Below are 27,780 nucleotides of genomic sequence, written 5' to 3'. Positions count from 1 at the left end.
TCAAAGTCCATTCATCAAGGTCACTGATAAAGGTAAAGTTTTTTTCGAGACGTTTGTGTTTTTTTCAGATCTTTTAGTGGCCTGAAGGGGAAAACTAGGGTAGGTCAGAGCATATATAACTAGGGGCTCCCAGTCAGCACTACATGCCAAGAACCCAAACTTTCCTGAGTACTTGGAGCCGGGAAAGCAGCATGAAGTGGCTTGTGCTCCTCGGGCTGGTGGCCTTCTCAGAGTGCATAGTCAAGTAAGTATGGGGACTGTATGTCACATAATATTCCTTTCTCGGATTTTTAAAATCTGATTATTCTTCCAGCCATCAGGTTTAGAAGGGAATGTAATATTTCCCTAAGAGACTTAAAGTTCAACTCTGACTTATTGATAAGTAACTTGCTATAGGAACTGTGGATCCCAAGGTCTTGGTTTAGATTTGGGTTGCACAAATCTTGGGGTCCAGTCATGTCATGACCTGTTGAAAACGCAACTCCTTGCTACTGTTCAGTGCACAGTCTATACAGATGTTGATCTGGTCCTGTGGAATAGCACATTTCTACATTTGTTTAACATGTTCTCTTTTTACCCTGTCTATTTCAGTGTATATATGCCCATGTCTGTATCTCTGTATCATTGTCATTTATCTCTCCGTCTCTTTGGAAGTCACTGGGAATGTATTTCTCTTTGTGTTGTTTGCTTTTAATTTTTCATTTGACTTTTCCTTCTCAAACCTTTGAATTTTCCTTCCTTGTTCCCTATATCATGTATTCTTTCAAATCTCTCTTCTCTTTCAACTTGGAGAAAGATAAACTGTCTTATATCTGACAAGCAGTGTGACCATAGCCAACTCAGAAACCTCTTGCATTTCAAATTTCTCCCTTGTAAAAGAGAATAAGAGTCCTCCTTCCTTGAGGTCCTTTGAGAAGGAATGAGTGGGATGGCAATAGCGATGCTAATGGCTGTCATTGTTGACACTTCCTGTTTATCAGGTACCTTATATCCGTCACTTCGCTCATCCCCAAGATATTCTATTTGGAGGGTTTGTACTGTTACATTCCACCATTTTGCCGAAGGGGACATTGAGACACCACATGGTCATATGGCTTACCCAATATTGCAGAAAAGAACCTATATTCAAATCTATGTCTTTTCCATAGTATATGCATAAAATTCTGATAATAATGTTACTCATAAAAATGATTAGAAAACACACAGGGCCATTACAATGACAGTTATACTCTAACACTGACAGCTAATTGTGGCATCTTGTTTGTTTCCTTTGTCAAATGCTCGGTGAAAGAATACCTCTAAGGAGAGTGAAGACCATGAGAAAAACCCTCAGTGGAAAAAACATGCTGAACAATTTCCTGAAGAAGCATCCTTACAGACTGTCCCAGATTTCTTTTCGTGGCTCAAATCTAACTATTCACCCACTGAGAAACATCAGAGATGTGAGGCGCCCCCTGGTGCTCTAGTTTAGCATGGAGCTCATCTGGAGGTGCCAGGTGGGATGTTGGGGTTGGGGTTCCTGCAGTAGGCAGAGACACTGGAAAACAGGGACCCCACCCGGAGGAGAAGGCACTCTCATCCTCAACTGTTGGTCTTTGTGACTGGACCTGGCAATTACCAGGTGGCAGGTAAATACCCATTTCTGTGTCAAACGTGTCATTAGTTTGAGAGTGATTGTTCCTTCTGAACTAAGTGAGCACCTCAGTTACAGGTGAAGAGTGAACCATCACTGATAAAACTGCAGGACCAACTGCAAAGCAATTGTGAACCCCCAGGTAGAGGAATTCAGTTTCCACAGATGCAAGAATGACAGCAGGAAAAAATTACTGAACCTGTATTATGTATATGGCCATAAGAATCTAACACAGTACTAACTGTGTTTCTAGATTAGAAAAAGACTGTCTTCAAAAATGCCCATGCCAGCCTGAGAGATAGGCAAAGAGTAAATACATGTCAAATGAAAGGCTCACCTGTGTGGTGTTGATTGGATGTGGTCTGAGTATACAGGGAGTGGCGGGGGTTGATCGAGAAGGCTCTCCTGGAAAAGGGAGTGCTAAGGCTTGGTTTGAAGAGAGACTACAGAGCATCTCAGATGAAGGAACCAGGACTGCCCTGAGTGTCCAGCGGTCCTGGAGGCCCACTGGTTATGCCTCTAGGCTTCCCATGCAGGAGATACCACTTCAATGCTTGGTCATAGAGTCAATATTCTGCATATAATGTAGCACAGGAAAATAATATATCAAATGCAGATACCTCTGTGACCAAAGTCTGTGAGCTGCACGGTGGTTAGAAAGTGGTCTCAAGAGATATGTGACACCCAGAGGGAGGCATCAGTGTGGGAATAGAGGGTAGGCAGTTCTGCACTAACCCCCTCCCTCCTTCTCCCTGTAGTTGGTCTACATGGGTAACATCACCATTGGAACACCCCCTCAGGAATTCCAGGTTGTCTTTGACACAGGCTCATCTGATTTGTGGGTGCCCTCTGACTTTTGCACCAGTCCAGCCTGTTGTGAGTAGAGAAACCCTCTACCTAGACCGTCCTTCACTTGCCCTGCCACCTTGCTTTCCACACTTGCCACTTGATGACACTCATTTCTTGTATCTGCAGCTACAAAGATTATGTTCAGACATCTTCAGTCTTCCACCTCCCGGCCTACCAATAAGACCTTCAGGATAGCCTATGGATCTGGGAGAATGAAAGGAGTTGTTGCTCATGACACAGTTCGGGTAGCAGTGTAAAAAATGCTAAGTCAGGACTGGATATAAGGTGACCAAGGCTTGCGAAACAGATGCAGGACCATCTGGCAGGACACTTCCTAGTCTAACTCCAATAGATATTGGCCATCTTATCCACAGGATAATGTCTCTGGGGTGGCAGTGCCACACGAGCAAACAAATTAGCTAACCCACAGAGTGGCTTGAGGTGTGGACTTGTAGCTTTTCTGCCCATGAGCAGTTCAAGGTTCATTTAGCTGGGAGCGAGAAGGGATAAATGCACCCACTTTTGTATTATCAGACTGTTCCCACCACTTTCCGCTGATAACTAGTTTAATTCTGCAACAACCCCACACAGCAGTTACTCTGATTAGCTCATGAGACATATGAGGAAACTGAGGTCCAGACAGCAAGGGCCTTGCTGAGAGCACACATGTGATAAAAGGTGGACTTAGGCTGTCTTTTCAGAACTGAAGTGGCTGTGGGGTGTTTGGGGACAGGATAAAACTGATCTGGGGACCCTGGGGCCAGTCAAGGGCTTCAGGTATCCAGAATGGGAAACTGGAGGCCTGAGAGAGCCTGATAAATGAGTTCTCACTCTAGAGGACCCTTGAGAGCCTAATAAACCTATGGCCTGCCTCCCCCGAAAATACTTGAATAGTTCCCCTCTCTCTCTTTCTCTTTCATACACACTCACAGAAATATACACATATCCCCAAAAGTGAATTCCCCAAGCAGTAACTTCATAGAACCCTGCAAGCAAGATTTTGTTTTTGGATTCTGTCTTCCTGGACAGATGTAGAATCCACAGTACATTACAGAGAATTCAGTCCATTCCTGTCATTAGGTCACAGTGATGTCAAAGAGAAGGCTATCTTGCTCTCGATTGTTTTGTTCATAAGGTGACACCAATGGGACCTGGCCTGACTCTTGGTTGCCCCACCTGGACAGAAACCACAAAGCCAATTTGACTCACTCAAGTGGTGTTTTTCAGAGGGGCAGATGTTTTAAAATTCATAGCCTCTCTCAAATGGAACCCAAATTCCCCTTCCACCTTACTCTAACCATCTTTGGGCAACCAAAGACACAGCCCAGCCTCAATTCTTCTCTAAGGATATAATGGCAATGCACCCCAACCCAGTCCTAGCCCCACTTCAGGTATCTGTAAGTGGGAACACTCTTCTCTCCCACAGATTGGGGACCTTGTAAGTATTGGCCAGCCGTTCAGTCTAAGCGTGGCACAATATGGGTTGGGGCGCTGGAGATTTGATGGCGTCTTGGGCTTGAACTACCCCAACTTATCCCACTCTGGGGCCATCCCCATCTTTGACAAGCTGAAGAATCAAGGTGCCATTTCTGAGCCTGTTTTTGCCTTCTACTTGAGCAAGTAAGTCTGAGATGGACAATTCCTTTCTCCAAGTTAGCTGTAAGATGCTTTCAATTGCACAAAAACTATAGAATACTTGATAAAGAAGTATCCTGAGATAATATAACCAAGGATAACTATGGCCCCAGGGCCCTACTTGGCTTTAGCACTGGCTTTTATAAATAAAATAATTTTGGAACACAACCCTACTCCTGGGCTCAAGACCAGTAACTTGGTCTAGCTGGGTGAGTTATGAGGTAGGCTAATGGAAGGCAACAAGAAAAAAGCTGGAGGAAAAAGCAATACGATTTGCTTATGAATGTCATAAGGAAGGAAGGAGAAGGATGGTGGATATCTTTCCTTCCTCATTAGCATTTAAATGAGACCCCTGGACCAGCTCCCCAATTTGTGGAGCCAGTGAGAAATGAAAGTGTGAGACACAAAAGCGTGGGAAGCCTTGTTCAAGAAATATTAGGCATTTCAATACAGGGAGAGCAGAGGTGGGGTCCCTTCTGAGTGTGGGGCCCTTTGGACAGTGGAGGTCACAGGCCAGTATAGCCAACTCTGGGTAAACTGAACCCACACCCTTAGAACTCCCAGGCCTTGATTTTCCTGAAAAATGACAAGATGGACAACGGGAAAGCCAAATACTTCAGCACCATGTCCTCTGAGTGTGTCTGAGCACTCAGGTCGCTGGAGGTCCACGGCTTCTTCAGAAGACATAGTGAGTGGAGCTCAGACAAGTGATTCGTCTTCTAACCTCCTCTGTGCCACTCATGAGACAGTAACAGACCTCAGGGTGGATCTCTATCTCTCCTAGACACTATTTCTGCATATGTACATGGGGACCTTATTAGGGCCTTGATGGGTGGACAAGCACAGCTCTCAGACAGTGCTGTTGTTACTGTCCTCCAAGGATCTCACCCTCACTTCTCTCTACAGAGACAAGCAGGAGGGCAGTGTGGTGATGTTTGGTGGGGTGGACCACCGCTACTACACGGGAGAGCTCAACTGGGTACCATTGATCAGAGCAGGTGACTGGAGTGTACACATGGACCGGTAAGCCCCTCCCTCTGAGGGTCAGCCGAAGTGATGTTCCAACTGCTGTACATGGACACAGGCAGACACACACAAATGCATTCTCAGACACACAGTCACACAGAAATATACACCACCCACAATGACACAGACAGACACACAGACACTTGGAAACATACAAGCAGACACATATAAACTTACACAGAGACATATGAAAACATGCATAGGTAGTCAGAGACACACAAGCACACACAGACATATACAAACACACATATAAACAAAGACACAAGCACATAGATACACAAACAACCTATGGGTTTATCATCCCCAGGCCTTCTGAGGAAGGCTCTGACCAGGGTCCTAAAAGGGTCCAGCAAGGTCTGTGCAGCTGGGAGAGGGCTCCACCCATTGCCCTTTGAGGTGGGGAACATGGTTAGAGGACTCTACAGTGTGGTGAACAGAGGATCAGGGAGAATTTCAGCAGCCTGAATAGAGTTGTAAGAGGACCAACTGTCCACGGCTACCAAGATATAGGAATTTCTCAGTACAGATAAATGTCATTTTAAAAACAAGGAGAGTCCTGAGAAAATGGGGAAAACTGGTCTTCTTAGGGAGCAGCTACCCAGCAGTGGAGAGAGATTGCCTGAAGTCTTAAGACATGAAAGCAACTAAAAAAAAATAAAATAAAATAAAAAGACACACCAAGTTCTTGGACACGCAGTGAAACAGGGGCTATTACAGAGAATCAGGAAGGTAGGATCCAGGAGTGACCTGAGTACAAGCGGCATAATTGATAGGATTCTGTGTGATACCCTCAGATAAAATCTGACCTTTCCTTTGGAGTTTCTGTGGGCTAGTCATGTATTTCCTGGCCAGGGTCTCAGGGTCTGATCTGGTTGTAGTAGCAGTTCTGGGAGACACCCTCTCCCAGAGGAGCCCCTTTCTCCCCCTACAATAGGAATCTGCTGCCCCTGCGAATCTCCATCCTCACTCTGTGTGCAACCCGTTATTTGTTCCCCACCAGATACAGCTCTTTTGAGGGTTCTTATTGTTTTCTCAGTCTTCATTCAGTCATTGAACAGATGAGCATTGGACATCTACTGTGTGTCAGGCACTTTAGGGAAGCAATGAAAGGTTGTTTTTGAATCACGCAAAGACGCTGGAATTCTTGGCCCTGAAGGAGAAGAATTCAATCCGGGGCCATAGACGAGGCTTAATCACTCAGAGCGTTTGTGTAATAAAGTTTTATTAAAGTGTAAAATAGATAGAGAAAGCTTCTGACATAGGCATCAGAAGGGGGCAGAAAGAGTGCCCCGCTGCTAGTCTTCACCTGGATGTTGCATAGTCACTAGCAGTCTGTTAATGAAAGAAATGAATGTCTTAAAACTCAGAATGGCACCAGGCCCCTCACCCATAAGATGCATTTTGGGATAATCTTGGCACCAAATGGTTCATCCTGGGCCATAAAATGATTAACTTTAATCTTGAAGAAGGGCAGATCACCATACAAATAGTTTCATTTACATAGCATGCTGGTTTGTCAAGTAGGTTCTGAGCCACAAGGCAGAACCAACTTGAAGACAGAGTTGGGGTAAATGTATAGTACATTAGCACAGCTTAAGAGAAACATTTCCATAAGAAAAGACATTGGTTATCTCTAGGTTTGAGAATAGATAACTTCAGGTGAAACCGGGTGTCATTATGGCAACACAGTATTTTAAGAGAAAACTCCTTTTAAATTTGTATAGAGAAGGAAAAAAATATCGCTAGTTTGTTTCCTCCTGCCCCTTAAGAGAGATAAAAATGCCTGACACTTGCAGGCTATTTCCTCCATTTGGAGACCCCTGGCCTTCCTGCCTGTTACCCTCTCAATAAGAAGAATAAAACTCACCCTAACATCTAAGAAGGCAGATGTACATGAAGTGCCTCGCCCACATAGTGAATTGTGACTTTGGTACATGCTAGACATGAGGAGGAGAAGGCAATGGAAACCCACTAAAGTACTTTGCCTGGAAAATCCCAGGGACGGCAGAGCCTGGTGGGCTGCTCTCTATGAGGTCACACAGAGTCGGACACGACTGAAGTGAATTAGCAGCAGCAGCAGCAGCAGTCGTGAGGAAGGGTCTACAGAGAGTGACCAAGACAGGAGATTGATAAACACCAGGGGAAAGACTTCCTGAAAATAATACAATTAAGCGGGAATCTGGAAGATGAGAAGAAATTTGCTAGTCAAAGGAGAGTGGAGTCTTCTAGGAAGGAAGACCAGCTTGTGTCAAGGTACAAAAGATTCTGGTGTATTCAACTACTACATTTGAGGATGTCAGGAAAGGTGTTGTGTCGAGAGCAAAGGAAAAAAGGGAAAGAGACGAGGGGCTGTTTAGGAGACAGTCGGGAAGGGGGCAATTCTGGGGAGACTCAGAGTGACCTTGATGCTTACTTTCTTCCATTGTCTCTCAGCATCATCATGAAAAGGGAGGTTATTGCTTGTTCTGATGGCTGCTCGGCCCTTGTGGACACTGGGACATCACTTATCCAAGGCCCAGGAAGACTAGTCAATAAAATACAGAAGCTGATTGGTGCCAAGCTTTGGGGTTCCAAGGTGAAGGGTCATGCTCCAGGGTCACTCCCAGTTTCCACACACAAGGATCACCATACTCAACCACTCCTCCTTTCTCTCTAACAGCATTACGTTTCATGTTCTGTGGTCAATACCCTGCCCTCTATTATCCTCACCATCAGTGGCATCAACTACCCAGTGCCAGCTCGAGCCTACATCCTCAAGGTGAGGGGAAAATACTGACGGTTTGTTCTCAAACTGGAGTTGACAGGAATCCTCAGGCTGCTGCTGGGGATTGCAGATGCTGCTGAGCCCTTTGGCTGGGCCAGTGCCTCCCACAAATCCAATCACTTGAGAGAAAAGGGCTGTGTGGGACAGCGATCTTCCTGAAAAAAGTGTGGAGAGGCCACACCATATGGAATGGTTAGAGTCAGGGAGAGGGGAATACTAATGTCCTCAGTCCTCAAAGAGCTTCAATTCAATCTGAACCCTTAGGTGCATGAACATGAAATTCAGCTGTAGCAGTCCCTGAAATAGGCCATGTTACAAGGAGAATGGCTGGGGACAGTCCCAGTGTGATGTCCCAGCATAATTTAACAGTCTGCCTTCCCTTCTCAAGATTTTTCTGGTCTGGATGATAAATTACATGGTCAGCCTAGTCCTCGCCTGCATCTTCCCCTTGCTCTGGACAGGTGCCTCCTTTGTCAGTTGAGATAGCCAACCTCTCTGTCGGGAGGTTGAATAATAAGTTGTATAAAGTGTGCATAGTGACTGCTCAGCCCCAGCACAGGGTGGAGGCATCCTGTAAGCTCCCTGTGAGAGTTCATAGCAGGCTGATGGACTCAGAGAAGGCTTTGAGGAAGAGAGGGAATTTCAGGAATTCTAAAATGACAAACTCATTGAGCCATTTTGAGGGTTGCTTGGTTCTAGGCAAAAGTGCACTGGATTCTATGCAAATGTCATCTCAAGGTGGTCTGCACTAAGGCACTGGGGACTTACTAGGGCTGATGAGGGCTACGGACTGACCAGTGGGGATGGGGAACCAGAGTATGTTACCCACACACCTGGAGTGGCCAAAGAGGGTGAGTGTGGGCCAAAGGAGGCTTCTCAGAGTTCCTGAGTTAAGTGTTCAAGAACATGTTGTGGGCACTGCTCTATTTAAAATGGATAACCAACATCGAGGTACTTTGTAGCAGAAGGAACTCCACTCAGTTATATGACAGCCTGGATGGGAGGGGTGTCTTTGGGACCAGGATACCCGGATACACACGGTTGAGTCCCTCTACTGTCCACCTGAAACTCAGAATATTGTTAATCAGCTATACTCCAATACAAAATAAAGTTTTTTAATAAAGTATGGATTGTGGGGATGCAGGAGGAAAACCATCATTCTCTGCAAAGAAAACAAGGAGTAGGAGTCAGAAGGAAAGAAACAGGGAGCGAGGGGAACTTTGGACACACTTGTTCTTTGCTAAATAATTATTTTGAAGTGTGGCTAATCTTCAGTGTTGCGTTAAGTTCTACTGAACAACAATGTGACTCAGTTATACACATAAAATATATATTTTTTCTTATTCTTTTTCATGTGGTTTATCACTGAATATTGAATATATACCTGACGCTCTACAATAGGACTTTGTTGTTTTTTGTTCCTCTGTTGCCCCACTCCCAGTCCTTCACTCACCACACCCTTCCTCATGGCAACCTCATGTCTTGGCCCTTTTTGGTTTTGGATGAACTCTCATATACCCTGCTGCTGAGAAAACCCCTTGATAATTACTAAAAGAGGGAAATAAAGAATTTTGCTGGGTATGGATATTGAGGGGAGTCACCGGTAAGGGCTCATGCTGACTGGTGTGTGTCTCTGACTTCCCCAGGATTCTAGAGGCTACTGCTATACCGCCTTTAAAGAGAAAAGAGTGAGGGGATCTACAGAGAGCTGGTTACTCGGTGACCTCTTTCTGAGGGTGTATTTCTTTCGGTTTTTGATCGAGGAAATGACAGGATTGGCCTGGCACCGGCAGTGTGATTGCTTGAAGTGGTTCAGAAATCAGTAAGGCCTCTCCTAACACTTACTCACACTAGGGCAGTCCTGCCCAAGATGCTGGTGAACTGTATTTGGTGTTCTGTACACCCTATGCTCAGTAAAGAATAAAGAGTTTCACTCTTAATGGTGCTGAAATAAATGTTGACTCTGTTTGTGTCTGGATGTGAAGGATCTAGAGCCAAGTCTGAATCAAAATTGAGAGGAGCCCTACTCCAACTGGCTTCAAGGAAAGGGGAGACTCATTGAAATGATTCTGGGAATCCAGGATACAAGAATCTGAGCAAATACAAAGATCTCAGTGGCTGGAACCAAGAAATCAGAAGTCATCAATTCTCTTTCACCCTCGCTATTTACCTTCAGTCTACTTTGATGGTCTTAGCCTGGCAACATTTTTCCTTAAGGCTTCTACACCCAGTGAGGGAGTTCAAGCTAACTCCCTAGGGTTTTAAATCCCGAAGGCATCACCTAGCAAGAAAAAATTTTTCCAGGCATCAGAATTCAAGGGTGTTCTCTGAATGACCCACCTCAGTTCACATGTACAGCCCTAGATCAGCCATCCTGGCAGGGACATGGGGTCTTATGACTGGCTTTACATGATCTTTGGCCCTGACCCAGCAGCACACATGATTGTCAATTTCCTCCAGAACTACATGACTGAAGCTGGGGAGAGGCAGCCCCAAGGATATAAACTGGCAGATTGTCTATGCCATGGAAGAGAATATGATGACCCACAAACTCCACCACCTCCTCATTCAGATGCAGATGGTGGGGGCGGGGGGGGGTGCGGGTTGGGGGGCGGAAGGGGATGGTAAGTTTGTAAGGTGTGGGGGACGGTTTTCAGACGACAAGAGATGAGTTGGAGTAAGGAGCATGTGGTCCTCCAACCACTTATTCACTGGGGACCTTCAGATTTCTTTCCTGTTTTTCTTTTGATTTTCTTTGGTTTTGTTTTGGATGGGCAGTATTTTTGTTTTTCCTTAGAAGATATTCCACTCTGAATGTAGTCATAATTCTGAATTTTAAAGATACTTAAGTAATGTGTTGTTATGGGCAGCTAGTCACCAACTTGCTGCAATTAGATTAATCAGTCTCTTTGTTCTCATTTGTTCAGTTCAGTTCAGTCCTTTCAGCGGTGTCTGTCTCTTTGCAACACCGTGGATTGCAGCATGCCAGGCTTCCCAACATCACCAACTCTCGGAGCTTACTCAAGCTCATGTCCATCGTCTTGGTGATGCCATCCAACCATCTCATTCTGTCTTCCACTTCTCTTTCTGCCTTCAAGCTTTCCTAACATCAGGGTCTTTTCCAATGAGTCAGGTGTTCCTATCAGGAGGGCAAATAATTGGAGCTTCAGCTTCAGCATCAGTCTTTCCAGTGAATATTCAGGACTGATTTTATTTTATTTTTTTTTAGGATGGACTGCTTTGATCTCCTTGCAGTCCAAGGGACTCTCGTCTTCTCCAACACCATAGTTCAAAGGGTGCATATGTGTGTCATTTGTCAGTGATGTCACATTCCCCCTGTTGGGATTTAACCACCAGAACTGAATTTAAACAACATGCAAAAATGAGGATTAAGTCACAGTGCCCCATCTAAACACACCTGGCCAAAGGAGAGGTTCCTATTGTATTCAAAGGATAGCCATGGATAGATTTCATGTAAGAATAGGCCCTGGAGGGTTGGCTGAGTCATTAAACATGATTGTCATTACTTTGACTGCCACAGTAGTTTTGTCTTTTTTGGTTGGGAAGACATTTCAAAATTATTTTTTGTATGTTTGGTTTGGCAGACAAAATTTTTCATTACATAGACCCTAGGGGGAAATCATTTCTGATATATATCCATTTGTCTTCAGCAGTTAAATTCTGTTGGTTTGTATGTCCCTGGTGATCTTTCTTTATAAATAGAAAGGAAATACACATGTTCAGTATGCATTCAGTCTCTTCGTAAATCAACCAACATGAATTAAATTTCTCTCTGACCCCAGTGCACTCCCAACTCTAGGTGAGAAATAAAAACCTGCAGAGACTGAAGCCTGATTCCAGCACATCTCTGTGGAGATTTCATTCCCACTGTTTTTTGGGAAAAAAATTAGTTGCTAACATTAAAATAAGTAGATTATACATAAATATCCAAACTTTGAATTCTCTTGAAAACATGGCCAACTGGCCTGCTTTCCAGAATGGGTGAAGTGGAGGAATGGCTGCTCCCAGTGGTAAGGCCTGTGTGGCCCAGGGTTTAACATGGCCACCTAGTCCTGGTATCATATCTCTGCCTGCTGGGGCCAGGACTTTGTGAGAACTAGACTGCTAGGTCTCTTAAGATAAAGACTACTTTGTCTTTATCAACTTTGACTTTGAAGTCTTTAACCCAGAACCTAACACCCAGTTCTTCCTTTTATGTTTGTTGCATGCTATAAATTATCTTTTGCATGCATATGACATTTGTTCCAAAATTGAAACCACGCAATTGAAGTACTGCTCTGCCCTAAATCTTTGATGCAGCCTGGCATCATAGGCACCCGTGATGTCTGCCATCAGACCCATTACCTAAAGCCAGTTGTATGTCCCTGGGCTGTCCCTGAAGTCTTCGCTTTGCCATTTGACAACTTATCTTCCTAGCAATATCCTCGCCAATGAAGACAGCAATGCATATCTCATGAAGTGGCTAGGAAGATGACATGAAACCAAGAATGTTGAGCATGGCCCTTAATATCAATTTTTATCATGTTCTTAACAGTATTTTTTCCAACTAGGCAAGGTTATCCATTTTCTGAGATGACCATGCAGATCAGTATGAATTTCCAGCCATCCTTCAAGGAAGAGATTACAGTTCAATTCTCTGTATTCTGTGAAGCTTCAAAATCCACTCACCAAGGACACTGATGATGATAAAGATTTTATTGAGAACTTGTGATTTTTCAGACCTATTATTGGCCTAAAGGGCTAAACTAGGGCATGTTAGAGCATATATATTACTAGCGGCTCCCAGTCACCACTACATGCTAAGAACCTGAACTTCCCTGAGTGCTTGGAGCCAGGAAAGAAGCATGAAGTGGCTTGTGCTCCTCGACCTGGTGGCCTTCTCAGATTGCAGAGTCATGTAAGTATGGAGACTGTAAGTCACATCATCTTCCTTTCTGTGACTTTTCTTTTCATCTGATTATTATTCTACTCATCAAGTTTAGAATGGAATGCAGTATTTCCCTGACAATCTTAAAGTTCAGCCCTTAAATATTGATAAGTACCTTGCTATAGGAACTGTGGGACCCAAGATTCTTGGTGTAGATTTGCATAGTTGCACAACTCTGGGGTCCAGTCATGACATGACCTATTGAAACTGGAACTCCTTGCAATTGTTGAGTGCACAGTCAATGCAGATGTAGGTGTGGCCCTGGGGAATAGCACTTTTCTAGGTTTTATTTAGCATATTCTTTGTTCCCTCTTTACTTCCATGTGTATATCTCTATGTCTGCATCTCTGTATCACTATCATTTATCTCTCCATCCCTTTGGAAGTCTGAGTGTATTCCTCTCTGTGGTGTTTTCTTTTAACTTTTCTTTTACTCTTCTACATTTCCTGAACTTGTGCCCTATCTCCTGGATTCTTCCTTTAACTCTCCTTCTCTTTCAACTTGGAGAAAGTTGGGGAGAGCTATTTATACACTGTTTTATATCTGACAAGTAATGTGACCACAGCCATTCACAAGCCTCTTGCATTTCAAATTCCTCCCTTGTAAAAGAGGATAGGAATCCCCCTTCTACCTTTTTCCCTGAGCTTCTGTGACCAGGGTACAGTGGGGTGGCAACAGCAACGCTAGTGGTTGTCATTGTTGAGACTTCCTATTTATCAGGCACCTTATATCCATCACTTCCCTTATCCACAAGATATCATATTTGAAGGGTTTGAATCATTATATTCCACCATTATACCGAAGGGGAGACTGAGAGAGACCACACATGGTTATATGGCTTACCCAAAATTACAGAAGAGAATCTTTATTCAAACCTATGTCTTTGCCATGGATTATGCATAAAATTCTTATAATAAGGTAACTCATAAAAATGAGTGAAAAGTACAGTGCCATTACTAAGACAGTTATATCTTAAAACTGATAGCTAATTGTAGCATCTTTTTTGTTTTCTTTCTCAAAAGTTCGGTGAAAGAATATATCTAAGATATTCACCCCTTGAGGAACATCATGGATGTGAGTGTTTTGAGAGGATGGTACTCCCCAGCACCACCTGATGCTCTAGCCTAGCACTGGGGCTCATCTGGAGATGCCACGTGTGATGTTGGGGTTGGGGATACTGCAGGAGGCAGAAACAGTGAGCAAAAGGGGCCCTACGCAAAGGAGAATGCACTCTCATCCTCAACTGTTGGTTTTGATGACTGGGCCCAGAAATTACCAGGTGGCAGGAAACATCCATTTCTATGTCAAAGATATGTCATTAGTTTGAGGGAGATTGTTCCTTCTGAGCAGAAGGCAATGATGACCCACTACAGTACTCTTGCCTGGAAAACCCCCAAAATGGGGAAGCCTGGTAGGCTGCAGTCCATGGGGTAGCTAAGAGTTGGACACGACTGAGCAACTTCACTTTCACTTTCACTTGCCTGAATTGGAGAAGGAAATGGCAACCCACTCAAGTGTTCTTGCCAGGAAAATTCCAGGGATGGTGGAGCATGGTGGGTTGCTGTTTATGGGGTTGCACAGAATTGGACACGACTGAAGTGATTTAGCTGCAGCAGCAGCAGCTCCTTCTGATCTAAGGGAGTCAAGAAGTCTAGTTACAGATGAAGAATGAACCATCTCTGATCTGAAGGTAGAACCAACTGCAAAGCAATTGTGAATAACCAGGCAGAGGAATTCAGTTTCCACAGATGCAAGAACCATTGCAGGAAAAAGTTACTGAACCCGTATTCCGTGTAAGGCCATAAGAATCTAACACAATGCTTACTGTTTTTAGATTAGAAAAAGGGCTTATTTGTCTTCAAGAATACCCATGTCAGCCTGAGAGATAGGGAAACAGTAAATACATGTCAAGTGAAAGGGTCACTTGTGTGGTGTTGCTCAAATGTGGTCTCAGTTTAGTGTTAGTGCCTGGGGTTGATCAAGAAGTTTCTCCTGGAGAAGGGGGTGCTAAGGCTGCATTTGAAAAGACTACAGAATTTCTCAAATGAAGGCACCAGGACTTCCCTGGGTGTCCAACGTTCCTGGAGGTCCAGTGGTTATGCGCTTACAATGCAAGAGGTACCATTTCTATGCCTGGTCATAGAATCAATATCCTGCATACAATGTAGCAGAGGAAAAAAATAAAATAAAATGCAATCACCTCTGTGACAAAAAGGCTGTGAGCTTCACAATGATTGGAAAATGATCTCAAAGATATATGAACCAGAGGGAGACATCAGTGTGGAAACAGACGGTAACCAGTTCTGCACTAACCCACTCTCTCCTTCTCCATATAGATGCTATACATAGGTAAAATCACCATTGGAACACCCTCTCAGGAATTGCAGGTTATCTTTGACACAAGCTCATCTGACTTGTGTGTGCCCTCCCTCTTTTGCCCCAGTCCAGCCTGTTGTGAGTACACACACCCCGTACCTGGACCATCCTTCACTTGCCCTGCTGCCCTTTTTCCAACCTTGGCACCTGATGACACTCATCTCTTGAGTCTGCAGCTACACAAGTTAGGTTCAGATATTACAAGTCTTCCACCTTCCAGCCTACCCAAAAGACCTTCAAGATCGCCTATGGATCTTGGAGCATGAAGGGATTTCTTGCTTATGACACTATTTGGGTAATATGTAAAGAGAAGCTGAGTCAGGACGGGATATGGAGTGATCCCTGCTTGCAAAACTGATGCAGTACCATTTGGCAGGACCTTGCCTGGCCTAACTCCCATAGATATTGGTCGTCTTACCCACAGGATCCTGTCCCTGGCGAAGCAGTGCCCATGGTGACACACGAGTAAATGGATTAGCTAACAAACAGAGTGTCTTGAGGTGTGGACTTGCAGCCCTTCTGCCCATGAGCAGTTCAAGATTCATTTTGTTGGGAGCAAGAAGACAGTAAAAAAGCACCCATATTTATATTCATAGACTGTTTCAGCCATTTTCAGGTGATAACTGGTTTAATTCTGCAACAACCCCACACAGCAGTTACTCTGATTAGCTCATGAGACATATGAGGCAACTGAGGTCCAGACCGCAAGGGCCTTGCTGAGAGCATACATGTTGGAAAGGTGGAGTTACGCTGGCTTTTCAGGACTGAAATTGCTGTGGGGTGTTTGGGGACAGGATAAAACTGATCTGGGGACCCAGGTGGAAGTCAAGGGCTTCAGGTATCCAGAGTGGGAAACTGGAGGCCTCAGAAGTCAAGGGGCCTGGTAAATGAGTTCTCACTCTAGAGGACACTTGAGAGTCTAATAAACCTATGGCCTGCCTCCCCCAAAATACTTGAGTGATTTGCCTCTCTCTCTTTCTCATACACACTCACAGAAATATACACATATGCCCAAAAGTGAATACCCCAGGCAGTAATTTCATAGAACCCTGCAAGCAAGATTGTGTTTTTGGCTTGTCTTCTTGGACAGATGTACAATCCACAGTACATAACAGAGAATACAGTCCATTCCTGTCATTGGGTCACAGTGATGCCAAAGAGAAGGCTCTCTTATTCTCGACATTTTTATCCATAAGGTGGCATTAGTGAGACCTGGCCTGACTCTTGGTTGCCCCACTTGGACAGAAGCCACGAGGCCAATTTGACTCACTCAGGTGGTGTTTTTCAGAGGGGCAGATGTTTTAAAATTCACAGCCTCTCTCAAATGGAACCCAAGTTCCCCTTCCACCTTGCTCTAACCAACTCTGTTCGTTCAAAGACAGAGCCCAGCCTCAATTATTCTCTAAGGATCTAATGGCAATGCACCCCAGCCCAGTCCTAACTCCACTTCATGTATCGTAAGTGGGAACACTCTTCTCTCCCACAGACTGGGGACCTTGTAAGTACTGACCAGCCATTTTGTCTAAGCATGGCAGAACGAGTTTGAGGGCAAACGATTTGATGGTGTCCTGGGCTTGAACTATCCGAATATATCCTTCTCTGGAGCCATCCCCATCTTTGACAAGCTGAAGAATGAAGGTACCACTTCTGAGCCTGTTTTTGCTTTCTGCTTGAGCAAGTAAGTCTGAGATGGACAATTGCTTTCTCCAAATTAGCTGTAAGATGCTCTCAGTTGCACAAAAATTATAGAACACTTGATAACGAAGTATCCTGAGAGTAATAGAACCAAGGATGACTATGGCCCCAGGGCCCTACCTGGCTTCACCGCTGGATTTTATAAATAAAATTTTATTGGAATACAACCCTACTCCTGGGCTCAAGACCGGTAACTTCATGTAGCTATGTGAGTTATGAGGGAGGCTAATGGAAGGCAACAAGAAAGGAGATGGAGGAAAAAGCAATACGATTTGCTTATGAGTTTGATAAGGAAGGAAGGAGAAGGATGGTGGACATCTTTCCTTCCTCATTAGCATTTAAAAGAGACCCCTATATCAGCTCCCCAATTTGCAAAGCCAGTGAGAAATGAAAGTGTGAGACACAAAAGTGTGGGACGCCTTGTTCAAGAAATGTTAGGCATTTCAATACAGGGAGAGCAGAGTTGGGGTTCCTTCTGAGTGTGGGGCCCTTTGGACAGTGGAGGTCACAGGCCAGTGGAGCCAACTCTGGGTGAACTGAACCCACAGCCTTAGAACTCCCAGGCCTTGATTTTCCTGAAAAATGACAAGATGGACAATGGGAAAGCCAAATACTTCAGCACCATGTCCTCTGAGGGTGTTTGAGCACTCAGGTCACAGGAGGTCCAGGGCTTCTTCAGAAGACATAGTGGGTGGAGCTCAGACAAGTGATTCAGCTTTTAACCTCCTCTGTGCCACAGATGAGACAGTAAAAGACCTCAGTCTGGATCTCTATCTCTTCTAGATGCTATTTCTGCATCTGTACATGGGGATATTATTAGGACGTTGATGGTTGGACAAGCACAGCTCTCAGACAGTGCTGTTGTTTCTGTCCTCCAAGGGTCCCACCCTCAGTTCTCTCTACAGAGACAAGTGGGAGGGCAGTGTGGTGATGTTTGGTGGGGTGGACCACCACTACTACAAGGGAGAGCTCAGCTGGGTACCATTGATCCAAGAGGTTGACTGGATTGTATGCACAGACCGGTAAGCCTCTCCCTCTGAGTGTCAACCTAAGTGATGCTCCCACTACTGTATGTGGACACAGGCAGACACACACAAATGCATTCTCAGACACACAGTCACACAGACATATACACCACCTTCAACGACAGAGACAGACACACAGACACATGGAAACACACAAGCAGACACATGTAAACCTACACAGAGACATATAAAAACATGCATAGCTAGTCAGAGACACACAACTACACACAGAGACACATGCAAACACACATACAAACAAAGACACAAGCACATATATACACAAGCAACCCATGCGTTCATAATCCCCAGGCCTTCTGAGTCTGGCTCTGACCACAGTCCTAAAAGGCACCAGAGAGGTCTGTGTAGCTCTGAGAAGGCTACACCCACTGCCCTTTGCGGTGGTTATCATGGTTAGAGGACTCTACAGTGTGGTGAACAGAGGATCAGGGAGAATATCTCCATCAAGAACAGAGTTATGATAAGATGACCAACTGTCCAGGGCTACCTAGGACATGGGAAGTTCTCAGGACAGATAAATGTCAGTTAAAAAACAGGGACAGTCCTGAGAAAATGGGGAAAACTAGTCTTCTTAGGGAGCAACTACCCAGCAGTGGAGAGAGATTGGCTGCAGTCTTAAGACGTGAAAGCAACTAAAAAATAGACATGCCAAGTTCTTGGGCACACAGTGGAACAGGGGCTATTAAAGAGAATCAGGAAGGTGAGATCTAGGAGTGACCTGAGGACAAGAGGCGTAATTGATACGATTCTGTGTCATACCCTCAGACAAAAGCTCACCTGCCCTTTGGAGTTTCTGTGAGCTAGTCATGTACTTCCTGGCCAGGGTCTCAGGGTCTGACGTGGTCGTAGGAGCAGTGCTGGGAGACACCTTCTCCCAGAGGTGTCTCTCCCCCTACTATGAGAATCTACTGTCCCTGCAAATCTCCATCTTCATTCTGTGTGCGACCCGTTATTTGTTCCCCACAAGATACAACTCTCTGGATGTTTCTTATTGTTTTCTGAGTCTTCATTCACTCATTGAACAGACAAGTATTGAGCATCCACTGTGTGCCAGGCACTTGAGGGAGGCAAGGAGAATAAAACTCGCCCTCACATCTAAGAAGGCAGATGTAAACTCAGTGACTCACCCACATAGTGAATTTTGACTTTGCTACATGCTAGACATGAAGAGGAGAAGGCACTGGCAACCCACTTCAGTCTCTTGCCTGGACAATCCCAGGGACAGCAGAGCCTGGTGGGCTGCCCTCTATGAGGTCGCTCAGAGTCAGACAAGACTGAAGTGAGTTAGCAGCAGCAGCAGCAGAAGACATAAGGAAGGGTCTACAGGGAGTGACCAAGACAGGAGACTGATAAATACCAGGGGTAAGTCTTCCCGAAAACAATACAGTTGATGTGGAATCTGGAAGATGAGAAGAAATTTGCTAGTCAAAGTGGAGTGGAGTCTTCTAGGAAGGAAGACCAGCTTGTGTCACGGTACAAAACATCCTGGTGTATTCAAGTACTGCATTTGAGGATGTCAAGAAATGTGCTGTGTCGAGAGCAAAGGAAAATGAGCGAGAGACGAAGGGCTATTTAGGAAACAGTCAGGAAGGGGACAAGTCTGGGGAGGCTCAGAGTGACCCTGATGGCCGCTTTCTTCGTCTCTCAGCATCTTCTTGAAAAGAAAGGTTATTGCTTGTTCTGGAGGCTGCAAGGCCGTTGTTGACATCGGGGCAACATGCATCAAAGGCCCAGAAACTCTGGCCGATACCATACAGAATCTCATCGGCTCCAAGCCACGGGGTTCCAAGGTGAAGGGTCATGCCTCAGGGTCACTCCCAGTCTCCACACACAACAAGGATAACCAGGACCAACCTCTCACCCTCTCTCTCTAACAGCACTACGTTTATTGTTCTGTGGTCAATACTCTGCCCTCTATTATCTTCACCATCAATGGCATCAACTACCCAGTGCCAGCTTGAGGCTACATTCTCAAGGTGAGGGGACAATACTGAGGGTTGGTTCTCAAACTGGAGCTTGAAGGAACCCTTGGGTTGCTGCTCAGAGGAGCACACCCTCTGGAGGCCATGTCAAACCACTACAGATGATGCTGAGCCCTGTGAGCCAGTGTCTCACACTAAACCAATCACTTGAGAGTAAAGGGCCATGTGGGACACTGAACTTCTTGAAATAAATGTGGAGAGGTCTCACCATATGGCATGGTGGGAGTCAGGGAGAGGGAAACACTGAGGTCCTCAGTCCTCAAAGAGCTTCAATTCAATCTGAACCCTTAGGTGCATGAACATGAAATTCAGCTCTAGCATTCCCTGAAATATGCCATGTTACAAGGAGACTGGCTGGGGACAGTCCCAGTGTGATGTCCCAGCATAAGTTAACAGGCTCCCTTCCCTTCTCAAAGTTTTCCTGATTTGGGTGATAAATTACGTGGTCAGCCTAGTTCTTGGCTGCATCTTCCCCTTGCTCCAGCCAGGTGCATCCTTTGTGAGTTGGGGTACCAGACCCCTCTGTGGGGAGGATGGATGCCAATGTTAATAAAGAGTTCACTGTGACTGCTCAGCCCTGGCACTGGGTGGAGGCTTCATGGCAGCTCCCAGCAGGAGTTCAGAGCAGGCTGATGGACTCTAGGAAGGCTTTGAGGAAGGAAGTGAATTTCAGGAATTCTAAAACCACAAACTCATTAAACCATATGGAGGGTTGCTTGGTTCTAGGCAAAACTGCACTGGATTCCATGCAAATTACATCTCAAGGTGGTCTGCACTGTGGCTCTGGGGACTTACTGGGAGTGAGAAGGTCTATGGACTGACCAGTGGGGATGGGGAACAAGAGTACTTTACCCAACCAAGCCTAGAGTGGCTGAAGAGAGTGAGTGTGGGCTAAAGGAGGCTTTGCAGAGTTCTAGAGTTAAGTCTTCAATAAAGTGTTGTGGGCACTGCTCTATTTAAGATGGATAACCAAAAACAAGTTGCGTATAGCACAGGGAACTCCACTCTGTTATTTGACAGCCTGCATGGGAGCAGTGTCTTTGAGACCAAGATACCTGGATACATGCGGTTGAGTCCTTTGACTGTCCTCCTGAAACTCAGAATACTGTTAATCAGCTATAATCCAACAAAAAATAAGCTTTTTAATTAAGTGTGGATTGTGCGATGCAAGAGGAGAACCAGCATTCTCTGCAGGGAAAACAAGGAGCAGGAGTCAGAAGGAAAGGAACAGGGAATGAGGAGAGCTATGGACACACTTGTTCTTTTCGAAAAAATTTTACTGAAGTGTGGCTAATTTTCAGTGTTGCGTTAAGTTCTGCTGCACAGCAGTGTGACTCAGTTATACATATAAAAAATATATATTCCATTATTATTTTTCATGTGGTTTATCACTGAAATTTGAATATAGTTCCTTACTCTCTACAGTAGGACTTTGTTGTTTTTCATTCCTCTGTATCTCCAACTCCCAATCCTCCACTCACCACACCCTTCCTCATAGCAACCTCGTGTCTTGGCCCTCTTTGGTTTTGGATGAACTCTCATATATCATGCTGCTGAGAAAACCCCTTGATATTTATCAAAAGAGGGAAATAATAGAAAGTTTCGTGTTGGGTCTGGATACTGGGGGGAGTCACTGGTAAGGGCTCATGCTAACTGGTGTGTGTCTCTTACTCCCCCAGGATTCTAGAGGCCACTGCTTTCCCACCTTTCAAGAGAACACTGTGAGTCCATCTACAGAGACCTGGGTCCTGGGTGACATCTTCCTGAGGATGTATTTCTCAGTCTTTAATCAAGGAAATGACAGGTTTGGCCTGGCACAGGCAGTGTAAATACTTGGAGTCCTTCAGGAATCAGTAAGGACGCTGCTAACACACATTCACTCACACTTTGGGCACTGCCTCCCAGGATGCTGGCAAACTGTGTTTGATGGTCTGCTCACCCTATTCTCAGTAAAGAATAAAGGGTTTCACTCTTAATGGTGCCGAAACAAATGGTTGCCCCTGTTTGTGATTGGGAGTGAAGTATCTAGAACCAAGTCTGAATCAAAATTGAGAGGAGACCTACTCCAACTGGCTTCAAGGAAAAGGGAGACTCATTGAAATGATTCTGGGAATCCAGGACACAAGACTCAGAGCAAATGCAAAGATCTCAGTGACTGGACCCAAGAAATCAGAAGTTATCAGTTCTCTCTTTCTCACCCTCGGTCTTTCTCTTCCCACTTCTTTGATGGTCTTAGCCTGACAACTTTCTTCATTAAGGCTTCTACACCTAGTGAGGGAGTCTAAGCTACCTGTCCTAGGGTTTTATATCCTGAAGGTGTCTCCTAGTAAAGAAAGAAGCTCGGAGCCATTAGAGTTAAAGGGTGTTCCCTGAATGACCCACCTCAGTTCACATGTACAGTCCAAGAACAGCCATCCTGGCAGGGCCATGTGGTCCTATGATTGGCTTTACATGGTCATTGAACCTGACAAAGCAGCACACATGATTGTCAATTTCCTCCAGAACTACATGACTGAAGCTGGGGAGAGACAGCCCCACGGATGGAGACTGGGAGACTGTCTAGGCCATGGAAGAGTTTGTGATGACCCACAAACTCCACCACCTCCTCATTCAGAGGAATTACAAGGGGTAATGAAATAGACTCTCTTCATCCCATCTCAGATGATCGTATTACTGGGCATATTACTGGGATTTTGGGTGAGATACTTCATGCAGAGCTGGTTCCCTCTTGTTCCCACACCCCAGCCACCAGCTCTCTGCCACATATGACTTTTCAGTCCCTCTTGGTAAGTGGTGGTCTCAGTGGATCCCTGAGCCATCTCCCTCCTCCAGGGCCCAGAATGCCCCTTCCTTGGCCTCCAATGCTGCTGGGGAGTATGCAATGCATGTATCACGGGACCCAGGGTACACAGAGCCTTCAGCCTTTCTGAGTTTCCTCCAGGGATGGAGCTACAAACTATTTGCTTCGAGCTGCCATGGTTAAGCACCTTTGCAGTGGAAGCATCTGTTCTTTCCACCTGGACCCCTTAGTGCATGCCTCAGAAAGACCGCAAGGATCAGAGGTTGATTTCCTTTCAGATTGACTGGTTTGTCTCCTTGCTTTATAAGGGACTCTCAAGAATTTTCTCAAGCACCACAGTTCAAAAGCTCAATTTTTTGACATTTACCCTTTCATGTGGTCCAGATGGCTCATCTGTACATGATTACTGAAAAAATCATAGCTTTGACACTGCAGACCTCTGTAGCAAAGTGAGTCTTTGCTTTTTAATACACTGTACAGATTTTCATAGCTTTTATTACTTCCAAGGAGCAAGTGTCTTTTAATTTGGGGGCTGCAATCAAGAAGAACTGTACAAAAAAGAGCTTCATGACATAGATAAACATGGTGGTGTGATCTCTCACCTAGAGCTAGACATCCTGGAATGTGATGTCAAATGGGCCTTAGGAAGTATCACTCCGAACAAAGATAGTGAAGGTGATGGAATTCCAATTGCGCTATCTCAAATCCTGAAAGATGATGCCGTCAAAGCACTGAACTCAATATGCCAGCAAATTTGGAAACTCAGCAGTGGCCACAGGACTGGAAAAAGTCAGTTTTCATTCCAATCCCAAAGAAAGGTAATGCCAAAGAATGCTCAAACTTCCGCAAAATTGCACTCATCTCACACGCTAGTAAAGCAATGCTCAAAATTCTCCAAACCAGCCTTCAGCAGTACGTGAACTGTAAGCTTCCAGATGTTCAGGCTGGTTTCAGAAAAGGCAGAGGACCCAGAGATCAAATTACCAACATTGGCTAGATCATCGAAAAAGCAAGAGAGTTCCAGAAAAAATATCTCTTTCCTCTTTATTGACTATGACAAAGCCTTTGACTGTGTGGATCAAATAAACTGTGGAAAATTCTGAAAGAAATGGGAATACCATACCACCTGACCTGCCTCTTGAGAAACCTGTATGCAGGTCAGGAAACAACAGTTAAAACTTGGTAAAGAACAACAGACTGGTTCCAAAGAAGAAAAGGAGTGTGTCAAGGGTGTATATTGTCACCCTATTTATTTAACCTACATGCAAAGTACATCATAAGATATGCTGTGCTGGAAGAAGCACAAGATGGAATCAAGATAGCCAGGAGAAATATCAATAACCTCAGATATGCAGATGACACCATCATTATGGCAGAAAGTGAATAGGACCTAAAAAGAGAGTTGATGTAAGTGAAAGAGGAGAGTGAAAAAGTTGGCTTAAAGATCAACATTCAGAAAACTAAGACCATGGCATCTGGTCCCATCACTTCATGGGAAATAGATGGGGAAACAGTGGGAAAAGTGTCAGGCTTTATTTTGGGGGGCTCCAAAATCACTGCAGATGGTGATTGCAGCCATGAAATTAAAAGACGCTTACTCCTTGGAAGGAAAGTTATGACCAACCTAGATAGCATATTGAAAAGCAGAGATATCACTTTGCCAACAAAGGTCCATCTAGTCAAGGCTATGGTTTTTCCTGTGGTCATGTATGGATGTGAGAGTTGGACTGTGAAGAAAGCTGAGTGCCAAAGAATTGGTGATTTTGAACTGTGGTGTTGGAGAAGACTCTTGTGAGTTCCTGGGACTGCAAACGTATCCAACCAGTCCATCATGGTAAAGCTGAAACTCCAATAGTTTGGCCACCTCATGCAAAGAGTTGACTCATTGGAAAACCCTGATGCTGGGAGGGATTTAGGGCAGGAGGAGAATGGGATGACAGAGGATGAGATGGCTGGATGGCATCACCGACTCAATGGACATGAGTTTGAGTGAACTCCGCAGGTTGATGACAGATGGCGAGGCCTGGCATGCTGCGATTCACAGGGTCGCAAAGAGTCGGACATGACTGAGCGACTGAACTGAACTGATCCTAGGTTTGTTCTGGCGTTTCACATACTTAGCTATGACCTTGATCAAGTCCCTTAAACTCAGATTTCTCATCTGGAAAATAGGCACCAAGGTGATACTTAAACCTTTAAGATTGCATACGTGCCTGCAAAGAGCAGGTAGCCCTGAGAGGGCTTTCTGGTTTCCTGACTCTGGAACAAATATGAATTATTTTGCCACCTGGGGAGAAGGAAATCATATGTTTAGAGGTTATGCCTGCCATCCTCAGAGTTAAATACTGATTCAGTCCATATGGCATCTATTTCTGAACCATAACACAGAACTCTGACTGAGAAGATGCTTCTGTTTTCTGGAGTCCCACAAGACCTAATGATTATTGTCTCAGGTTACTCCCTTTCTTAGCCTTACCAGTTAGCCTTTCCTTGCCAACTAATTCTAGCCTGAAATCAACTGCAAGAGTTGAAAGGCTTTTCATCTCTTTTCGGTTTCCCACATCTCCAGCAAGGCAAACAAGTAGCTGTTATGGCTACACGTCATAGCAACAACTATGGCAACCTGCACAGTCCAATCTCAGCCTGTTAAATTAAACTGTCCCCATATGGACCCTCATGGTGAAAATACCTACAGTAGCCTTAGAAACCTGCCTATGCCTGCTGTTTATCAGAAAATATGTGTACATGGTCTAGTTTGCTTTCCCAAGCATGATTCCAACTATGCATTTAAGGAACCAGACATTTAGTCATCTAACTATCCAGAGGAATTGACAAAAGCAAACCACCTATCGTTCATTTCTCGCTTACCTCAAAACAATATTGAAGTGATCTGCTGCAATCTGATACATTGGTATGTACACTCTAGACTGGACACTTTTCCTCTGGAATCATTTTCCACCTAGTGCAGAATGTTTAACATAAGCCTGGCCTTGAGGAGCTGGTCACCTGGTTTTTGCAAACTTAGCCCACTCCAGATCCCTTCCACATCCATCAGTAAAATCTAGAGAACAAACTCAGTCAAAGCTCCCACTTCTGCAGGAGACAGCTTTGTTTTTTTTAGAATACAGTATTTGGTAACACATTCAAAATCTCGTGCTCCTTGCCTTGGATTCAAGGACTTGTACCAGAGGATGGGAAGCTTCCCCTTCCACCTAAATGTTTCTCTACTTCCATCAGGGCCAGAGGCTTCACTGGACCCTGTGTCCTCATTGGTATTGTTCAGTTGCTAAGTCTTCTCTGACACTTTCTGATTACATGTATGGCAGAAAAACAGGCTTTCTTGTCTTTCACTCTTTTTGGAGTTTCCTCAAACTCATGTCCATTGAGTAGGGGACACCGTTTCATTGTCTCATCCTTTTGATACCTCTCCTTCTGCCAACAATGTTTCCCAGCATCAGGGTCTCTTCCAATGAGCTGGGTCTTCACATCATGTGGCCTAAATGTTGGAGCTTTGTCTTCAGTATCAGTCTTTGCATTAAATGTTGTTCTACAACTACCAAAACAAAACTCATATTTCCAATCACCTAACAATATTGAGCATTGATAAGGTTTAGTAGAACAGGGATATTGTCCCCTGGGGAATCCCAGCACTACCACCCTGCCTTTCTCTTACCATTCTCTCAATTTGGCATAGAATTGCTTCCCTACAGCTTCCCTTGCTTGAAAAGGCCTACCAACCTAACATGGTCGCTATTCAGGAACTGTTCCTTCCTCTTTCCCAAAGACTTCTGCCTGCTCCCTGATTGTCCTCTGTATATCAGTTCAGTGAACTTGCTGTATCATGCTAACTTCTTGCTATGTCATGGGGTGCAGCACACCAGGCTTCCCTGTCCATCACCAACTTCCAGGGCTTGCTCAAACTCATGTTCATCAAGTTGGTGATGCCACCCAACAATTTTATCTTCTGTCTTCTCCTTTACCTCCTGCCTTTAATCTTTCCCGGCATCAGGGTCTTTTCTAATAAGTTGATTCTTCCCATCAGGTGGCTAAAGTATTGAAAGTTGAGTTTCAGCATTGGTCCTTCCAAAAAATATTCAGGACTTATTTCATTTAGGGTGGACTGGTTGGATCTCCTTGCAGTCCAAGGGACTCTCAAGAGTCTTGTCCAACATCACAGCTTAAAAGCATCAGTCCTTGGTGCTTACGTTTCTTTATGGTCCAACTCTCACATCCATCACAACTTCTGGCAAAATCATAGTTTTCACGATACAGAGCTTTGCTTTTAAACAATGTCTCTGCTTTTTAGTATGCTGTCTAGGTTTTTCATAGCTTTATTTTCCAAGGATCAGCATCTCTTTTTTTACAGCTGCAGTCACTATCTCCAGTGATTTTGGAACCCAGGAAAACAAAGCTTGTCACTGTTTTCTTTCATTGTTTCTCCATGTATTTGCCATGAAGTAATGGGATGGGATGCCATAATATTTGATTTTGTGATCTGTACATACCATATCAAGACCATCCCTAAGAAGAAGAAATGCAAAAGGTTGTCTAAGAAGGCCTTACAAATAACTTACAGAAGAACAGAAGCAGGACGGAAAGGAGAAAAGAAAGACATACCCATCTGAAAGCAGAGTGCCAAAGAAAAGCAAGGAGAGATTTTAAAGAAACCTTCCTAAGTTATCAGTGCAAAGAAATAGAGGAAAACAACAGAATGGCAAAACCAGAGCTCTCTTCAAGAAAATTAGAGATGGGGGGGGGGGAATATTACATACAAAGATGGGCACAATAAAGGACAGAAATGATATGGACCTAACAGAATCAGAAGATATTAAAAAGAGGTTAAAAGGATACAAATAACTGTACAAAAGAAACATTAATGACCTAGATAACTATGAAAGTGTGATCACTCATGTGGAGCTAGCCTGAGATGCACATCGAATGGGCCTTTACAAGCATCACTAGGAGAAAGCAAGTGGAGGTGATGGAATTGCAGTTGAGTTATTCAAGGTTTTATAGATGATGCTGTTAA

General features: G+C 44.5%; 1 protein-coding gene and 2 pseudogenes across 1 annotated transcript in view; all 3 read left to right on the top strand.

Moving 5' to 3' along the window:
- The window catches only part of PAG3 (pregnancy-associated glycoprotein 3), a 928,325-nt gene that overhangs the window by 708,308 nt on the left and 192,237 nt on the right, over positions 1-27,780 (top strand).
- Positions 144-10,264, top strand: LOC101104792 (pregnancy-associated glycoprotein 1-like; annotated as a pseudogene).
- On the top strand, positions 11,923-21,780 carry LOC105614259 (pregnancy-associated glycoprotein 1-like; annotated as a pseudogene).

This window comes from Ovis aries, unplaced genomic scaffold (assembly GCF_016772045.2).
Source record: "Ovis aries strain OAR_USU_Benz2616 breed Rambouillet unplaced genomic scaffold, ARS-UI_Ramb_v3.0 scaffold_87, whole genome shotgun sequence".
Taxonomy (NCBI): Eukaryota; Metazoa; Chordata; class Mammalia; order Artiodactyla; family Bovidae; genus Ovis; species Ovis aries.
This window is presented reverse-complemented; position numbering and strand designations above follow the sequence as displayed.